Source organism: Apis laboriosa, unplaced genomic scaffold, assembly GCF_014066325.1.
Source record: "Apis laboriosa isolate Shangri-la unplaced genomic scaffold, ASM1406632v1 scaffold167_cov148, whole genome shotgun sequence".
NCBI classification, from domain to species: Eukaryota; Metazoa; Arthropoda; class Insecta; order Hymenoptera; family Apidae; genus Apis; species Apis laboriosa.
This window is the reverse complement of record NW_025222122.1, coordinates 147,558-163,829: the sequence shown is the minus strand read 5'-3', so window position 1 is coordinate 163,829 and position 16,272 is coordinate 147,558. Positions and strand designations below refer to the sequence as shown.

General features: G+C 30.4%; 1 long non-coding RNA gene across 1 annotated transcript; it reads left to right on the top strand.

Annotated features, from left to right (window-relative positions):
- The first annotated feature begins 4,827 nt into the window (after positions 1 to 4,827).
- On the top strand, positions 4,828 to 5,392 carry LOC122710952. The gene is made up of 3 exons (XR_006346029.1): positions 4,828 to 4,877; positions 4,968 to 5,143; positions 5,252 to 5,392. It is a non-coding gene; the product is annotated as an uncharacterized LOC122710952 (long non-coding RNA).
- Positions 5,393 to 16,272: the final 10,880 nt, after the last annotated feature.

Sequence of the window (16,272 nt, the reverse complement as noted above, 5' to 3'; positions counted from 1 at the left end):
CTCGTTGTAAAATAAATATGAAATAAAATTATACGTTTTAATTTATTTAAGAATACAACAAACAATATTAATATATATATAGAATCTTATTGATTACATTCATCTAAAATTGCAATTAATTAATTAATTTTTTTGTTCGTTTTCATCCAATATTGCCTTGTTTACAAGAAAAGAAAATTGATACAGGAAATAATTGTCAAAATGATTTTACTTAAGACATAAAATTTTACAATTTATTGAATATTATACAAATCTGAATGTATCTTGTGTAAAAATACTACAAATGAGAATAAGAAAAAGATATGAATGAAAAGTGTATACGTATATAAGTTAAAAAAAGTAAAAGAAATCATATTTTCAACGATAACGTTTAAAAAGATAACATATTTATTGCTATTATTAATTTATAACACGAATTAAAGTTGTATCATTAAATGAATTAAAAAATTGCACAAAAGTTACATCGATACATACTTACCATTTTTGAAATATTTATAGCTTGCGTTAAGGAAGTAGAATTTTTAAAAATATCGTATAAACAATTTTCCTCTACTCGTGTTATAATATTTATAACACATACGTGTTAAAATATAACATGTATGTAAAATTACAAATTTATTGGAAGGAGGGACTTCATTAATTTTTTTAGGGAACCGCGTCCGAGATACCTGATCGCCGAGCAAATAAATGTAAAAAGGAAGGCTTGGAAGCGAAAAGCCGTAAAGAAATTTTTCTGCAACGATTCCTTCCCCTTTTTTGCGCGATGACGTTCCATCGAAAGAACATACGCGGTTGAAAAGTTTGCGGCGAGATTATTGGTACTAAAAAAGCTAAAATAGGTAGTCCATCATTAACTGGAACCGGTTTTTTCGGCCCACCCTGAATCCGTTCAACCTGATACACATTGCGAATTTGTAATCTCGAATCGATAAATTCTTGATTGATTTTTATTGTTTCGCGATAATCATCGTCCCGCGCCGTGACATCTTCTTATCAAGCATTTCACATCTCATACGTATGAAATACGTATCTATCGGTGCATCGAACCGATGCGGCCGAACATGCCTTGGACACCTTTCTTGCATTCCGAGCAAATTGTCAGACACGCAATTTTCGCCGCAATGACGTTTATTTTCTGGCTGATCTACAGTGACACACAATCGCTTGAGGTGCTCGTGGTGCCCGCTGGCAATTCGTAAATGATAAAAGATAAAGTACAAGTTTCTGGAACGGTTCACGGATGAGAAGTATTAACCATGATTTTGTCTTTCGTTGGAATGGAAAACAAAAGGCAGAGTCGGCAGAAAAGCCTAGAATAGTGCTGCTCTGCTTGCCATTTGGTGGATATTTTGTGGCTGCCCGTCGCACATCGTCGTCTGCGAGCAATGCTGCGGGCAATGCTGCGGGCAGCGACACTTGACTAACGTTATAGGGGAATGAGGAGTTGAAAATACAGAACAGGTTCGTAGAGTATCTAAATACAAGACATTTAATATCTCGTGAAAACAAAGTATGCATAAACAGTTTTCTTTATTTTTCACGTTTCCTTCATTATTTGCAATTTGCATTTATAAATTTTGTAATTTTATAATTATTGCTGTCGATAGATGTTCCTTTATTTTTTGCGTCTCTAATTAATTAATAATTATTAGTTATTATTCGTTTTTGTTAATTATTGTTAATAAATTGATATTTCTTTATTCGTTCCTTTCTTTATGAATAACGTTTTTTTTTTATCGTTTAGTCAATGGTTATATTATATATATATATATGATTACTTTTCCCAAATTTTGATTCTCTTTTTCAAGGAAAACGAATGCTATTCGCATCGCGCATCACCTGTGGCTACCTGTCACGTTGCCCTACTATACGGCACTGGCCCAAAAGGAACGTGGAATCGTTTGCAGACAATATCTGTTAGTATAGACCGGTCTTTACACTCCTGAGGATTAGTTACACGCGATCAGGATTTTGATCTTTCATTTGTGTCTGAAACCAGAATAGAATACCGTGTGGTGAATGTGGGTCGTCGTTGGAATTTTGTATTTGGTAAAACGATATGTCCGGATAAAATTATGAAATTTAATTTCTTTCGAACATATTAACATATATCCTTAGTTTTTATTTTAATTTAAATATCTTAGAAATCTTAATAAATTCATCTAGTTTTAATATATTAAAAACTTTTTTTACATTATTTTCTCATTGAATAGACATTATATTTTTCATGATAACAATTCAAATTGATACGTATTATATTTATCTGTTTAAACTCAAATAATTAATAACGGAGTGAATGCAATAATTTTAACTTAACTTTTGTGAAGAAACATATCATCTTTTCAAGTTATTTAAAAACGCTTTTTTTGTTTTTCAACAGATATACTTTATGTAATCACATTAAAAAAAACATGTATGTATGAAATACTCAATAAATGCAAATAAAATAATTTGTATTGCAAAATAAAATATTTAACATGAGCTAAGTATATATTAAGATGCTAATATGCACGATATTTTTGTTCGATTTGAAATAGAAAAGAAACTTTACAAAAAAAGAAAAAAAGACATCTTGAAAAGAATTTATTTATACATTAAAACAAAGCTAGATAGATTCAAAGATTTAAATTCAAGCTGCATTTGTTGTACTCCGATACGTTTAAAATAAAAATTGCATTTTGGGAAGATTTATGAAAAAAGAAAAACATGATTATGCAATAATGGTCAAACATTTTCGAGGTAAGTGATATTACTTATTTCGAAAATAGCTTTCATTCGAAACATTGAATTTTGGTCAAATTTTTGGAAAAGGGACACCATTGTACGCATGATAATAGCCAAACATTTTCGTGACATGCATATATCGAGTGCAAATGCGTCTGAGAAGACACGTGTGTCAGTAAGAAATGACTTGCGCCGGTGAGAGGGCTGAAATGTGGTACAAGAGGGCTGGAAATAACCTGCGGTGTGGCTGACCCCTCAGTCTGCATCATATATAACCGCACAAGCGTTATGTGTGCGTGAATTATTACAATCTTTGCAGGAAATCACGATCTTCTGGAAGATCAATTTTAAAAGGCTGATCATTTTCGTCCGTTAGGTGTCAGATTTATGCGATCTCTCATGCGAATCGAGCGTTCGCATTATCAGCAATTTTTCTCTCGTTTCTCTTCCGGAATTATGACAGATATTCAATTGCTAAAGCGTATTTTGAATTATTCGAGTTTGGATTTGATGGTGATTTAATTATTCGAGCGTTCATTAAATTTTTTGTAATTGCAATAATGAAAGGTGTCAGAGATTTAAAAGATCAGGTATCATATTTGGTGATGATTGGTGATTATTCCTCTAATTATTCCTCTTTTTTTTTTCAGGAACGAACGTATTCGTGGAAATTGATAAAAGGAATATTATTCAAGTTTGTAGACAAAATAAAAATAGAATAAGAAATAAGCAAAAGATTGATGGTGGACGAAGAATTTTTTTAATATCACTTTTTTTAACAACAAGTTGTTAGTGATATAATAACATATAATTTCGATAAAGAAATTATTTTTAAACTATGCATATAATGGTATGAATCATAAATGATCTAGAGCGTGGTCATTCTAGTTAATACATGTATAACATGATACATCATTTTTAATATCATATTTAACTTTTATGAATATTTTTATATCACAGAAATTTATTTCATAAAATAGTTTATCATCTTCCTTACTTTTCCCAATTTTCAAATTAAAGAACAAAAAGCATTTTAAATTTTATTGTCAATAAATCTTTAAAAAAAAAAAAAAATCTTAGAAATTTTAATATTTTAAATAAAATTGCCATTAAATGAATTTTCCTTGAACTACGCAACATCGACGTAGCGTCGTATCGTTCCGCTAGCAATCGAATATTTTGCTTATCAAAGTGCGATCACCTGCTGCTCGCAAAGTGGCAACGAGCATTCATTTTATTTTATTACGAAACATATGCATACGATATCTTGCCCGTATACTTGCTCCACTGCGGTATCATCATGCTGTTAGATAAGGCGACGACCTTAACTAAGGAAATCGTGAAAAGTTGATCAACGACTATCAAAATGAAGTTATCGATCATAATAATCCGGCCTCCATAAAAGATCTCTGACAACAGGACACGAGGAAAAGGGGAGATAGTGACGTTGCACGGTGGAACAAAGGGAAAAACTCGAGCACGGCGTAAGAAACTGGTTTACCTTCGTAAAAAGTTTTGCCCGCAATGGAGTTTCGAAATAACGATCTCCCTCGATTATAGTGGTGAACAGTCGCAAAGCGTGAGGGGTGGGGAAGGAGGAAAGGACAGAAAACGACGAAAAGGGAATGGGTATCTTCTCAGGTATGAAATACACGCATATAAGCGAAGCAAACCAATGAAGGATTCTTTGGTGAGTTGCCAATAATACCGCTGCCGTTGAATCTTGCTGCCATCCAATCGACTGGAGATTATCTTGTGGTGAAACCAGAAAGGGGGAAACCGGTGCATAGTCTCGGTTAACCGATCTTAGTCGAGATAAAAGGACAAATTGTGGTTACAATGTTGTATAGTACAGTTCCGAATAAAAGACAGTGTCGTTCATTCGAATAGTAAATAGATAATGTTAATAAAATATTTATATTGCATAGATTGAACCGAAATCCTTTCTATCTTAGATGATTAAACTGGTTTAAATCATGTATGAAATGCATGTAAGAATTTTTTAAAAACGAAATCTCTTAATCGCGTATTCGTTGTTTCGATTTTTTTTTTTTTTTTAATTTAACTATATATGTTTTTTCTATTTGCAGAAAATGTGACAAGTTATAGACAAGACAATACATAAATGTTCAAAGAGCTAAATCCAATCTCTGGTAAGATAAGTAATGTTTATTTATGAAGTAAAAGAATCAAAAATTCAGTTCCTGTTATGTACTAATATTCTGATTTTTTTTTTCTACTAGAAATAGCTATGATCTCATGCTCAACAAATCTAGCATGTGTCATAAATCATCCCTTAAGCTATTTACAGTACGTGCATTTTCTGAAGATCTGTCATTCTGGCGACTATATGCAAACTGTTCGTGGAACGAATTTTGTTTATGGGATAATATTTTTCAATAATTGTTTCAATAAATTTGTAAGGAAATTAGTTTATCAAGAAATTCACTGTAATCCTGCAAATTAAAATCAATATTAAATCCATGTATATTTGTATAATAAACATATTGAATATTATTATTCACAGAAACATTCACACTATCAACGAACATAATTCATGAACATAAACCAATTCACAGAAACAAACTGTTCTGTTCACGAATTCATCAACATGAACTCACTGTTCACGAGCAATTGTTCAAAAACTGTTATATTGAGAAAAGCAGGATTGCTGTAATTATATACAGCTACTTATGGCAATGATCGAAATTGATAATTTTTATTATATTATTTTTATAATATAAAATATTCATTGATCAAATATATAGAGAATTTTTGATTGCGATCAAATTACAGAAAATTGTTGAACGTAGATCAGAATTGATAGAAATGGTGGAATTCTAGTCGCAACAAGCTGTTGACAATGATCAAGAATAGGTGACGTGGTCAGTCACGACGATGCATACACATTGACATTCGATGGAATCGAGACTATGCAGAGGAATTCCTTTTCTTCAACTACCTGTAAAAAGCTTACAATACAATTGTGGTTTCATTCATTGCGTTGTTTGATTTAAACCGTGGTTGCGTATACAATAACCAGCGCTATTAATCAAATGATCCAGAAACTCGAATATCTATCTATATATATACGTTTTAACAACGAATATTTCTATATAAAAAGGCACCATAAAATTTATATCGTAACAATAATTATTATATTTGTTGTAAAATATATTTTATATTATATGTTTGAACAAAATCTATTTGAATCGGAACGAGCCATCGAGTTCTAGATACACAACTTTTTATTTACAGTAAGTAATAATATTAATCGTATACATCACTCACAATCATGTCGAATAAAACAAACTCAGAAAGAATCACTTTTACAAAGGTATTATAAAAATTGAGAAATTTGTTAATGAAGGAACAAATAATATTATTGAATTTATCTTAGATTTATTAATATTCCATAAACAATTGTACTTAAAATAGTGAAAAAATAGTAAGAAATTGTCACAGATTGTGATTTCTAATTTAATTTTTTTTCAATTAGATAACAGTTATCAATATATTTAAGGAACAATGCAGAGAAAATATTTTGTTAATTCATAATTTTTCTGAATGTTCATTAAATATGATAATTAGAAGCTATTTCGAGTGACGTTAAATTGAATTTAACGTAAATTCATCCCATCAGTACGTATCCATCGATTGTCTACGCCAATGCACAATATATTCGTCTAACTATAATCTTAAATGGAGAGTTTAGCCCCGTGGAAGATGTATGGTATGGAATAAATCCGAATGCAACATTGCTACTTTGTCGGCGAGAAGACGTATGATGTGGGAAACATTCGATGCGACGGTGGGAGGGTAATTTAAGCTCGATTCACAACTGTGCGAGTAACTAACTTTACATTATTCGCCCACTCGAAAACGACGTTACAATGTAATTTATCAATCTCGTAAATTTTTAATCGTCGAAAGGTGAAATTTACTCGTAAATAAAATTATTTTTATCGTGTTGAGAAATTGAACGAGGAATATCAACATCTCCGAGTATGAATTAATCTTAAACTGGTTTGAGAAAGGCACGTAGAAGGGGCAGGGCAAAGAAGAAATGCGAAATGACCGACACTGTGCGACCAACCGAACATTGCATTGGCGTAACAGACATGGAATCAGTTTTTTAATCAGAAATATTGGCCATTTTAGTGCGCGAACTGATGGCTCCAAGTTTGATGCATAAATTGGTTATTATTATTTACAACGTGTACAAGACAGAGAGTTATTGAAGCTGAGTTTTTTTCCCTCGTGTTTCGTATGATCAGTTTCTTTTCCCCTCACATCCATCTTCAGCTCGTTCTCTTATTTTGTAATACCTTTGTTCGTGTTTTCTTACTTGTTAATCAATACACGTCAAACCTTTTTTTTAATCTTGCTTCTTGTTTCTCATGAATCCTAACATCTTGTAAAAATATTCGTGTGTCACTGATTATTCATACGAAAATAAAATAGAGCAGTCGATTATGTTAAAAAAAAGAAAAAAAAAAAATAAAAGAAATAATAATTGGAATTAAAGAATATAGGATTATAAATCAACCATATAATTAAACAGATCGCTTTCTCCTTCGTTCGATATAATCTCGATCATTTCACGTTGACACTTCATTAATTGTCGATATTTGTTTGAGTATCTCGATTAACTCATTGTTTCACGATTTAATTTATGACTCATTTATGATACAGCGAGCAACAAAATTTTTTACGTTAGGCAAGCAATTAACAAGAATTCAAGATTACGAATGATAATGGTTACTAATAAAAATGGAAACAAAGATGGAGATATAGATATAGAATTTCTGATTTGACAATTGATTTGCATTCGAAAGTTACAATTAATTATTACAATTAGTATCGTTCGATTTGTTCTTCACGAACGTTTTTCATCTTTACTCGATGCTCGAAATTGATAATCCTCGTTATCATTGTTCGTTTTTTTTTTTTTTTTTTATGTTAAAATAAAAGTTGACAAGAAAAATGAGAAAATGGCAAGTGGTAAGAATGTATGTTTGATTGGTTATAATTTTATATGTCTACTTTCACTCGCGCAATCATAAATATAAGATGAATTTTTGTTACTGAAAGAAGTAGTCATATCTCAAATCGAATCATATAGTATTGCAAGATGAAGTGAACAAACGGGATATGTCAAGATCAAGTGAGATACGAACGTCAATGCATTGGCGTAAACATGATTCAGATAGTTGCCATTAATACAACCATTAATAGACGATTGTAAACCACGAAACATAATCTATATTACTATTACATTAGATGGATGTCACCTAATATCCAACGCTAAAGATTACAAAATTATCAAAGATGGAATTACACGTTTATCTTTCCCTCATCTTTGTACCATCATGTTAATAATTTTTTCATTTCTCTAAGTTTCCATATCTCCTTTGTTTTCAATTGAAAAAAGAAATACAATAGAAACAAATTATATATAGTTTCATATGATTTTAAAACGATTAATCTGTAACTTCTAAATTTTCTTCATACGATATTTAATCCTCTATCAAATAAAATATAAATTTTGGAAATAATTTTACAAACAAGTTAAAACCTGTTTCCAAAAAAAAAAAAAACGTGCAGCCAACAGTCGAAAAAAATTAAGTATGTGTTGCATCGTATATTGCAACGTTATATCGTATCGAACAGTTACATAAGTTAAAGCCGTCAAATTCGACGTCTTGTATGATTGCTCATATGCTATCCAATGAACCTTACAATGGACGTTGCAACATACGCGATATATAACTTGGTTTTTTCTTTTTTTTTTTTTTTTCAATATCGTCCGACCGAAGCCTTAGGTCCGATGCACACGAGCGATTTTCCGCCCCACGATCTATACGATCGTTTCCTCCAATTTTCCTTCCAATCGGAGAGCAACAACACAACGGACAAATGTAGAAAACATTTTGTCGGGGCAAAAACCGTGTGCACAGGGCTTAATACGTGTACATAGAAGCTGATGTGACTCGTGTACTTTCTTCCTTTTTTTTTCTTTCTTTTTTTCCTTCCTTTTACGGTCGGTTGTAATTGTATCACAAATTTCGCGCGATATTACAAGGGAAGGGGGTCAATCCTCGTGTTTTCTGTTTTCTTGGTGGGGTGGACGGGAACGGAGCATCGACGAACAAGAGAACGTGAATATCAGTGCGCAACGTGGACAAGGGGGGTATAGGCGCGCGAACAGGCAGCGAAAAGAGAGTAAAAGAAGGCCGCGGTGACGGCGAAGAAGAAATACCGGCAGAATTTGTAACCCAACACGGTGGCAGCTCGGGCAAAAACCTCGACATAACAGCGACATGAACGCATAAACCGCAGCACGGCATTTTGTTCCAGAGCAGAGAGCAATTTACGATGTTGCATTCGTGTGTTAGTATTTGCATGCGCATAATCACAAGATTGTTGTATGCAAGCCGATGAACGTTGGCGCGAGAATGCAGCAACTGAGGTGTGCGTATAAGTTACTTGTCGGCGGGCGCGAACCGCTGTAACTGTGTGCGCGTGCATTCCTCCAAAATGATCATCTTCGAAAATACCAACCGATGCGGACGAAGGAACGTACAGTCGGTAGCGATATACAAAGTGAAGTTATAAATGAAAACATTAAGCCGCGACACCGATTGATGTTGCCATATACAGAGTGGTATGTCTCTTACAAGTAAGCAGGGGCGCCTTGTATGCCGAAACCATTTGTAAATTGATGTATAAAATTTCTGTATCCAGTGAATTATGTAATGCTATATAATCTTCTTTCCTAAATAATTATATCATCGCGTTAACGTTTTTAACAAACGTAAATATTACGAGGAGGTACTAGCTACTAATTTTAAGAATTTGAACACACTTGGAGAAAATTTCGAACTTCTCGTTTCTTTTTGTATTTAATTAACAGGTGTGCCGATAAGTTGGTCGAAAGGAATGCAGGTTTGATTGATTGATTTCATTTGAAAAATTATTTGGTTAATGTTAAAATATCGAATGAAAAATGTTACATCTGTATGTAATTGTAATTATAGGGAAAAGAATGAAGGGGAATGTTCCTCTTGCTCTTTTAAGTCTACGATTTAAAATTGTTGTACATTAAATTTGACGAGTTTCTCTTAATATAATTTTACTTGTCTGTGTACAGTAATAATTTTACATCGATGGTCTTTATCATTTTTACGAATAAAAATCTTTTACGAATCGTTTATCGACTTACAATTCACGAGAAAAAGAAAATTATTGAGTATTTAACTTTTAATCTTTATCGCAATATTTATACGATCGATAAAATATCTCATTTAATATTCATTGTATATTATTATGTTAAGATAAAAAAATTACAGATATATGAAAAATACCGGGTTATAATTTATATTGATGTAAACGATAAAGAGAGATACTTTTTTTTATCAGAATATATATATACATTTGAAAATAATAATATAGTAACAATTCAACAGAGACATTTATTGAAATGAAAATCTTGAATATCAGTAATATCGCTACTATGATTTCTTGTCAGATTACCAAATATTTGAACTATCAAATACAGTTAATACGAAGAATGTAACATTAAGCTTTCGATATACATAGATAGAAAGTAATTATCATTACCGTTTTGCGTTTCTGATAAGATGTGTTCTCATTTGTGTTCTACGAAGCGTCTTATCATCGTATAGTATAGAATCATTAATTGAATCACGTTATATAAAGCCTACAGATTAATATTATCAATAAGTGCAATATGTTCAGGTTATAATATTATTTTATCATAAATAAAAATATTAATCCTGCGATCATTGCATTATTTAATTCTAGTTAGATTTATTTCAACGATTGCAACATGTTTTACAGAACATATTGTGATGATAATTATAATATGTTTTAAAATTATGAAGTGACAAGAAATCTACATGCAAATATATATACGTTTAATAAGAAATGTTTTTTTTTTTTTATATCAGAACATGTGTCACGTATAACTATTTTTCTTTTAACAATAAAATATTGGATTTCACAATTCTTATATTACATTTTGATGTTTCATTTAATTATTTTTGTCATGCAAAATGTTAAATTTCAACATAAAGTGAAACAGAACTCTTATGGAAATAGAAAAATGGAAAGATGGAAAAGAATAATATTTTCTTTCGTAATGAAACAATTTTCTTAACAAAATTTTTCATTTTTTTATAATGCAAAGCCTATTTAAAATTTCTAAAGAAATCTTGTACTCCTTTTGTTTTCAGAATTCAAAGTTAAAGGTAAACGTTCCATTTTACCTTCGTGCACACATTTTTATTTTCATTATTTTAAAAATAAGAAGTCAAAAAATAATAAGAATGTCAGCACAAAATTAAATAAAGAAATTAAAGGGTTAAATATACGCCCGTATATAATTAATCATTTTTAAACATAAAGATATTAAGAAAATCCAACCCATCGTGAAGAAAATCAAAACATCGTTCAAATTTCAACGAAGAATTAGTGTATTCTCATTCAAATAACATTTCATAACAAGTATGGGAGCCGTGTCATGTTGTGGTAAACGAATACGTGCTGTTTGGAACGTATTTTGCGAACTCTAAAATAGTTTATGAGACATGTACTTTGATGCTGTATGACGTACAGTACGGGACAAATATTTTCGGACAACAGTTTTCACTTATTGTTAGCTCTTTTCCAACATAATAAATTTCGTCTTGAGATCGTTTCTTTTATCGAATACAATGGTATGACTCGTTCTGTAACGAATTCCCTACAACTGTAATCTAATAATCCGAAAAGATGTGTTGTTACGAAATCAGAAATCATTTATTCAAGAAATATTTATTACTCATATAAACGATTACATTACAAATGTATAATTAGCACAGGAAATTGAGAAGAAAAAGGAACCTAAGTTCGAGACAGTTTGGACAAGTATTTAAAATAAGGATTAATAGAAAAATATACGTACTACGAATATCCTGTAAACTCTAAATCATTATTTTTATTCTGTAAAGACGTATATGCTAAAACTTGCTTTATATTTCATCGCACGCTGCAAATGCTTCCATGACAGCTAGTGTCGAATTAATAAGCGATCCACAAGAGGAGAAGGTTTCGCACGATTCAAATGGCAGGAAATAAAAGGCAGAACGTCTACGTCCAAATAAATTTATCCGGGTGTCGTATATACTTTGTGACAATCCACGTATATTGCGTTTCTCGTGAATGTAACGAGTATGTATAATTCACGCTGTAACGAAATCACATACGATCCTATCGGCGCGGCGGGCCGCTATTTCTGCCGGTACAGTCGTGAACAAAACGCGGTCAACATCCGTGGTGATCACCAACTTGTCCACCAACTCGATCGCGACAGAAAAGTAATACATACCGTATGGTTAACCATCGCAATCGATGCTCCCGCTCGCGATTCACTCGATCCAACGTCTCGATTTCGCAAACGACTTGTTTACAAATCCTATTCCTAAAACGTATTCACGCTTCTTATTCGTTTCACAAGAACGACTGTAGTCGATGCGGAGATCAATGATATGTTTGTGGCCGTTTATACACGCGTGTGCGGCTTCGTGTGGGGTAATAATATGAATTTACGCGTGTAAAATAAAAAGTGCGTAAAAGTGGAAAAGGTAAAAGCTAAAGGAAGGAAGGAAGGAAGGAAGGAAGGAAAGGGGTAAACGGAGAAACGAAATGAATACGAATGTTTTGGTTACGCGTTAAAATTCGAAAGATTCTATCAAATTTGTGATTTATATGGGAGAAAGGAGAGAGTGTTGTAGTTGTATTTATGAAATATAACGTTTTCATTCGTTATTTTTCCACTTGTAAGGTTGTTCTCCACCTTTTGGAACAATTTCTAAGGATAATCAATTGTTAAGACATTGATCTTATTTTACATCACACGAAAATGTTAAATATTAGATTACGGGCAATGTTTAATGCGTATTCATCGCGATGTAACTTTATGCAGAAAGTATTTATTCAAGATACGTGTTTTCAGAAGTCGGCGTTAAAAGGAATGGTCGAATAATTGAAGATGATCCAAATGTTTTGGCAGCGACGTGTTCCGCTATCCTTTTATAACTGCGATAGTTAATGCCAAAAATAATACAAAGATATAAATGATATAATTGATACAATTAAATGTAAAAAGCGGATGGACAAATGCCAAACGTAGTTGCCAAGTGCAGTTTAAGACTACAGTGTATAAACTTGTTAGGTCTAATACAGTATTCCACGTCATCAAATCATTGCGCAGTTTTATTTACGACTACAAAACGCCAACTGTCATTAATTACAATACTATTATAAGTAGGCGTAATATAGAAATTGATAAAATCAGTTCAATATCAATATCGTGTATTTTGTTGTTCGGGTACACAAGACTTTTAATCTTTCATCACAGCATCTTATGATGTACGTATAAATTTCATTTACTACATTAAGATTATATAATAGTATTTTCGATATTAAGATCGTAACGTAGAAAATATGATTCTGTAAAGAAAATTCTTGATTCTATAATAACAATAACATATTGTTGTCAGGAGAGGATAAATTTTTTAATTTTTATATACACCATTTCGTAATTAAGTTATATCTCTTGAAATATGAATAAGAATTTTTATTTAATAATAAAAACATCTGAGTAATATTGATCCTTAATTAGTAAAGCTGCACTTTCCGAGGCGAAGACATAACTTTTGATAATAGATAAAATATCGAATGAACAATGAAAATTGTAAGCGGGTAATAAACTAAGTTTTATCATAAAATTTTATCATTATTGCTCGAGGGTTTTTTTCATTTTCACTGTGTTTCCTTCACATTTCTTGATTCTTTCATTTATTTATTTCATTATATTAAACGACAAGTACCGAAATAATTTAGGATTAATCATTGCTAATCATTAGATAACTTCGGTTGATCCTAAATCACCTTTATATATTTATATATAGCTTTGCGAAATATAATTATAATAATTATAATAATTATTATTTCTTCTTATATGATAAAATTAATAATATATCTGTTTATATGCTGTAATTATATATTTTAGAATCTCAGAGGATTTATCATTTTTTATATATTTTACTTCCACGTGATAATATTTCCTTTATAAATAGATCTACAAAATTACAAGTTATAAGATAATTCACATTTAAATGATCAACTAGCGAACAAAATCTTTTTTATGCATAATTTATATATAATTTTTATGAATGTAATAACTATAGAAGCGTAATAACACGGTTTTGAAAATTTTTTAAATATTATTTCACATCGAAATGAATTATCCAAGATAATTACTACTTGAAAATATTCAAATCAAAAAGATGAATAATTAACTTAAGAAATTGCGAAATTAAAAATGTCTAGTTAAAAAAATACTAAACTTTAAATAATAATCTAGATAAAAGTTCTGCTTATTTTCGATTACTTAGTATTCCAAGGATTCCTGGGATCAACAATAATTTCAATGCATGGCAGCGATCGATCTAAGAGTCTGCAATGAGCACCTCGGCCATATAACCGATTTGCTCTAATCCTCAGGACATTGACCCTGATTTGTGTAAATTCTACAGAAAATAAACCCTACCCACACGAATAACTTGACGCTTCAGTTCTCGTTGACTTTTTCTCTTCAATGTCGTTCATGGAGATAAAACGAGACGACATGTCGTGGAAGAATACATTCCCTGGAAAATACAGTCAATCCTTGCGCACGTATACTTACACATTGGGTGTAAACAAAATGTTTTGCTCAAAGTAAAGTATTTAAGAAAAAAAAAAAACCTTTGCCTATTTCGTATACGTGACTTGAATAGATATAACAATTTTATTTAATATATTCTTTTAACGATTTTTAATTACAATTGATATCATACGATTAATGTAAATTATCAATCATGATATTTTCGCTGTCAAATTTTTATGAAAATTAGAATTAGAACTCAACAATTTTAAAGAATAACCGGTCAAAATTGGGAAAAATTAGAATTTATTATTATTCTTAAAATTCTTTGATAATTTTCTTATAAGATATAGATAGATACTTAATAAAATTATAATATTTTTAAATTTTTCGATCTAATTTGAAATTCTTACGAAGAGTATCATAATGATATGACAATTTCATTATACTATTTAATTAAATACATTATTTACAACACTAATACATCTCAGTTCTTTCATAATGAATAGTAATAATTGTTCCTTATTTTTTGTATAGATATTCATATTATAAAGAAGACACGCCTCTTGATGAAATTGTAGCTGATGTCCAAATATAGTAGGACCTTGATTAACCGGTTTAATCAGGAGGAGAAGCTGAATAAACCGAAACGCAGCAGATAATCGAAACCTGGCGAGAAGTAATTAAAAACGCACATAAGAAGAATTTTTTATAAGCCAGGTGGTGCATTTCTTCTTATAATATATGCGTTCATAGCCAGAAGTATCTTCATATTTTCTTATTTCGATAACTTTACATGACGACGCAGATCTTTTAGCGTGAAATAAATTTTTTTGAAGTAATTCTATAGAGGGGAACAGATAACCCTCATAAAATTTTTTTGCATATGGAAAGTATATATAATTTTTTTTCATTCATTATTCAAATAGTTCTTACCATAACATTTAATTAAACCACTTTCTTTAATTATAATTAATTTAATTATAATTAAAGAGTTATGACGAAGGTTTGTTTTGAAAAGAAAAAAGGATAGAGATAGAAAATGGTCAAAATTTGATGATGATTATTTTTCTTTCTTTCTTTCTTTTCTTGATACAAATAAGAATAAAATTAAAATTAATTTAATCACAATAAATTAAATAAATATATTCAAATTTAATATAATGATTAATGTTAATGATTAATGCTATTAATATTCTATATAATAAATTAAATTATAATATAGTTGTTAGTAATTATGTTAAAAAGTGAAGAATATAAATTATTTATAAATTTTTATGAAATTTATAAATAATATGTTAAATATATAGTATATACTATATAAATTTATAGTATATAACCTGCAGATTATAATTTTTTCAAATTATATTGAATTGACAAGTAATTGAAAACGTGTCATTTCATACAGCTTTTCACATTTGAATAGTAGTTGAAGATAATAAGCAGCAGATAAAAGAGGTTAATTCTTACTTGTTTCTTTTCATTTTTATATAGCAGCTAAAATATCAATCCAAACAAGCGTTGTGACTTTCATTTTTTAGCAAACCTGTCCAACCATACATGTTGCAAGGAATGCGCTATGCAAGTATAAAATTTTATTTTTATAGCGGCTATGCCAACGAATCATGCTTTCATATGACTATAACTAATTAATAATTTCATATTGATGATTTACGCAAATATAGTTTAACATTGACTTATTATTAAATTGATTATTAAATATACATCATATTGAATTATAATGTCTAGTATTGAATAATATCTGATCGCTATAAGATTATAATATATGCAATATAAAAATAATCTGTTATTTTAAATATAGTTAAATACAGTAA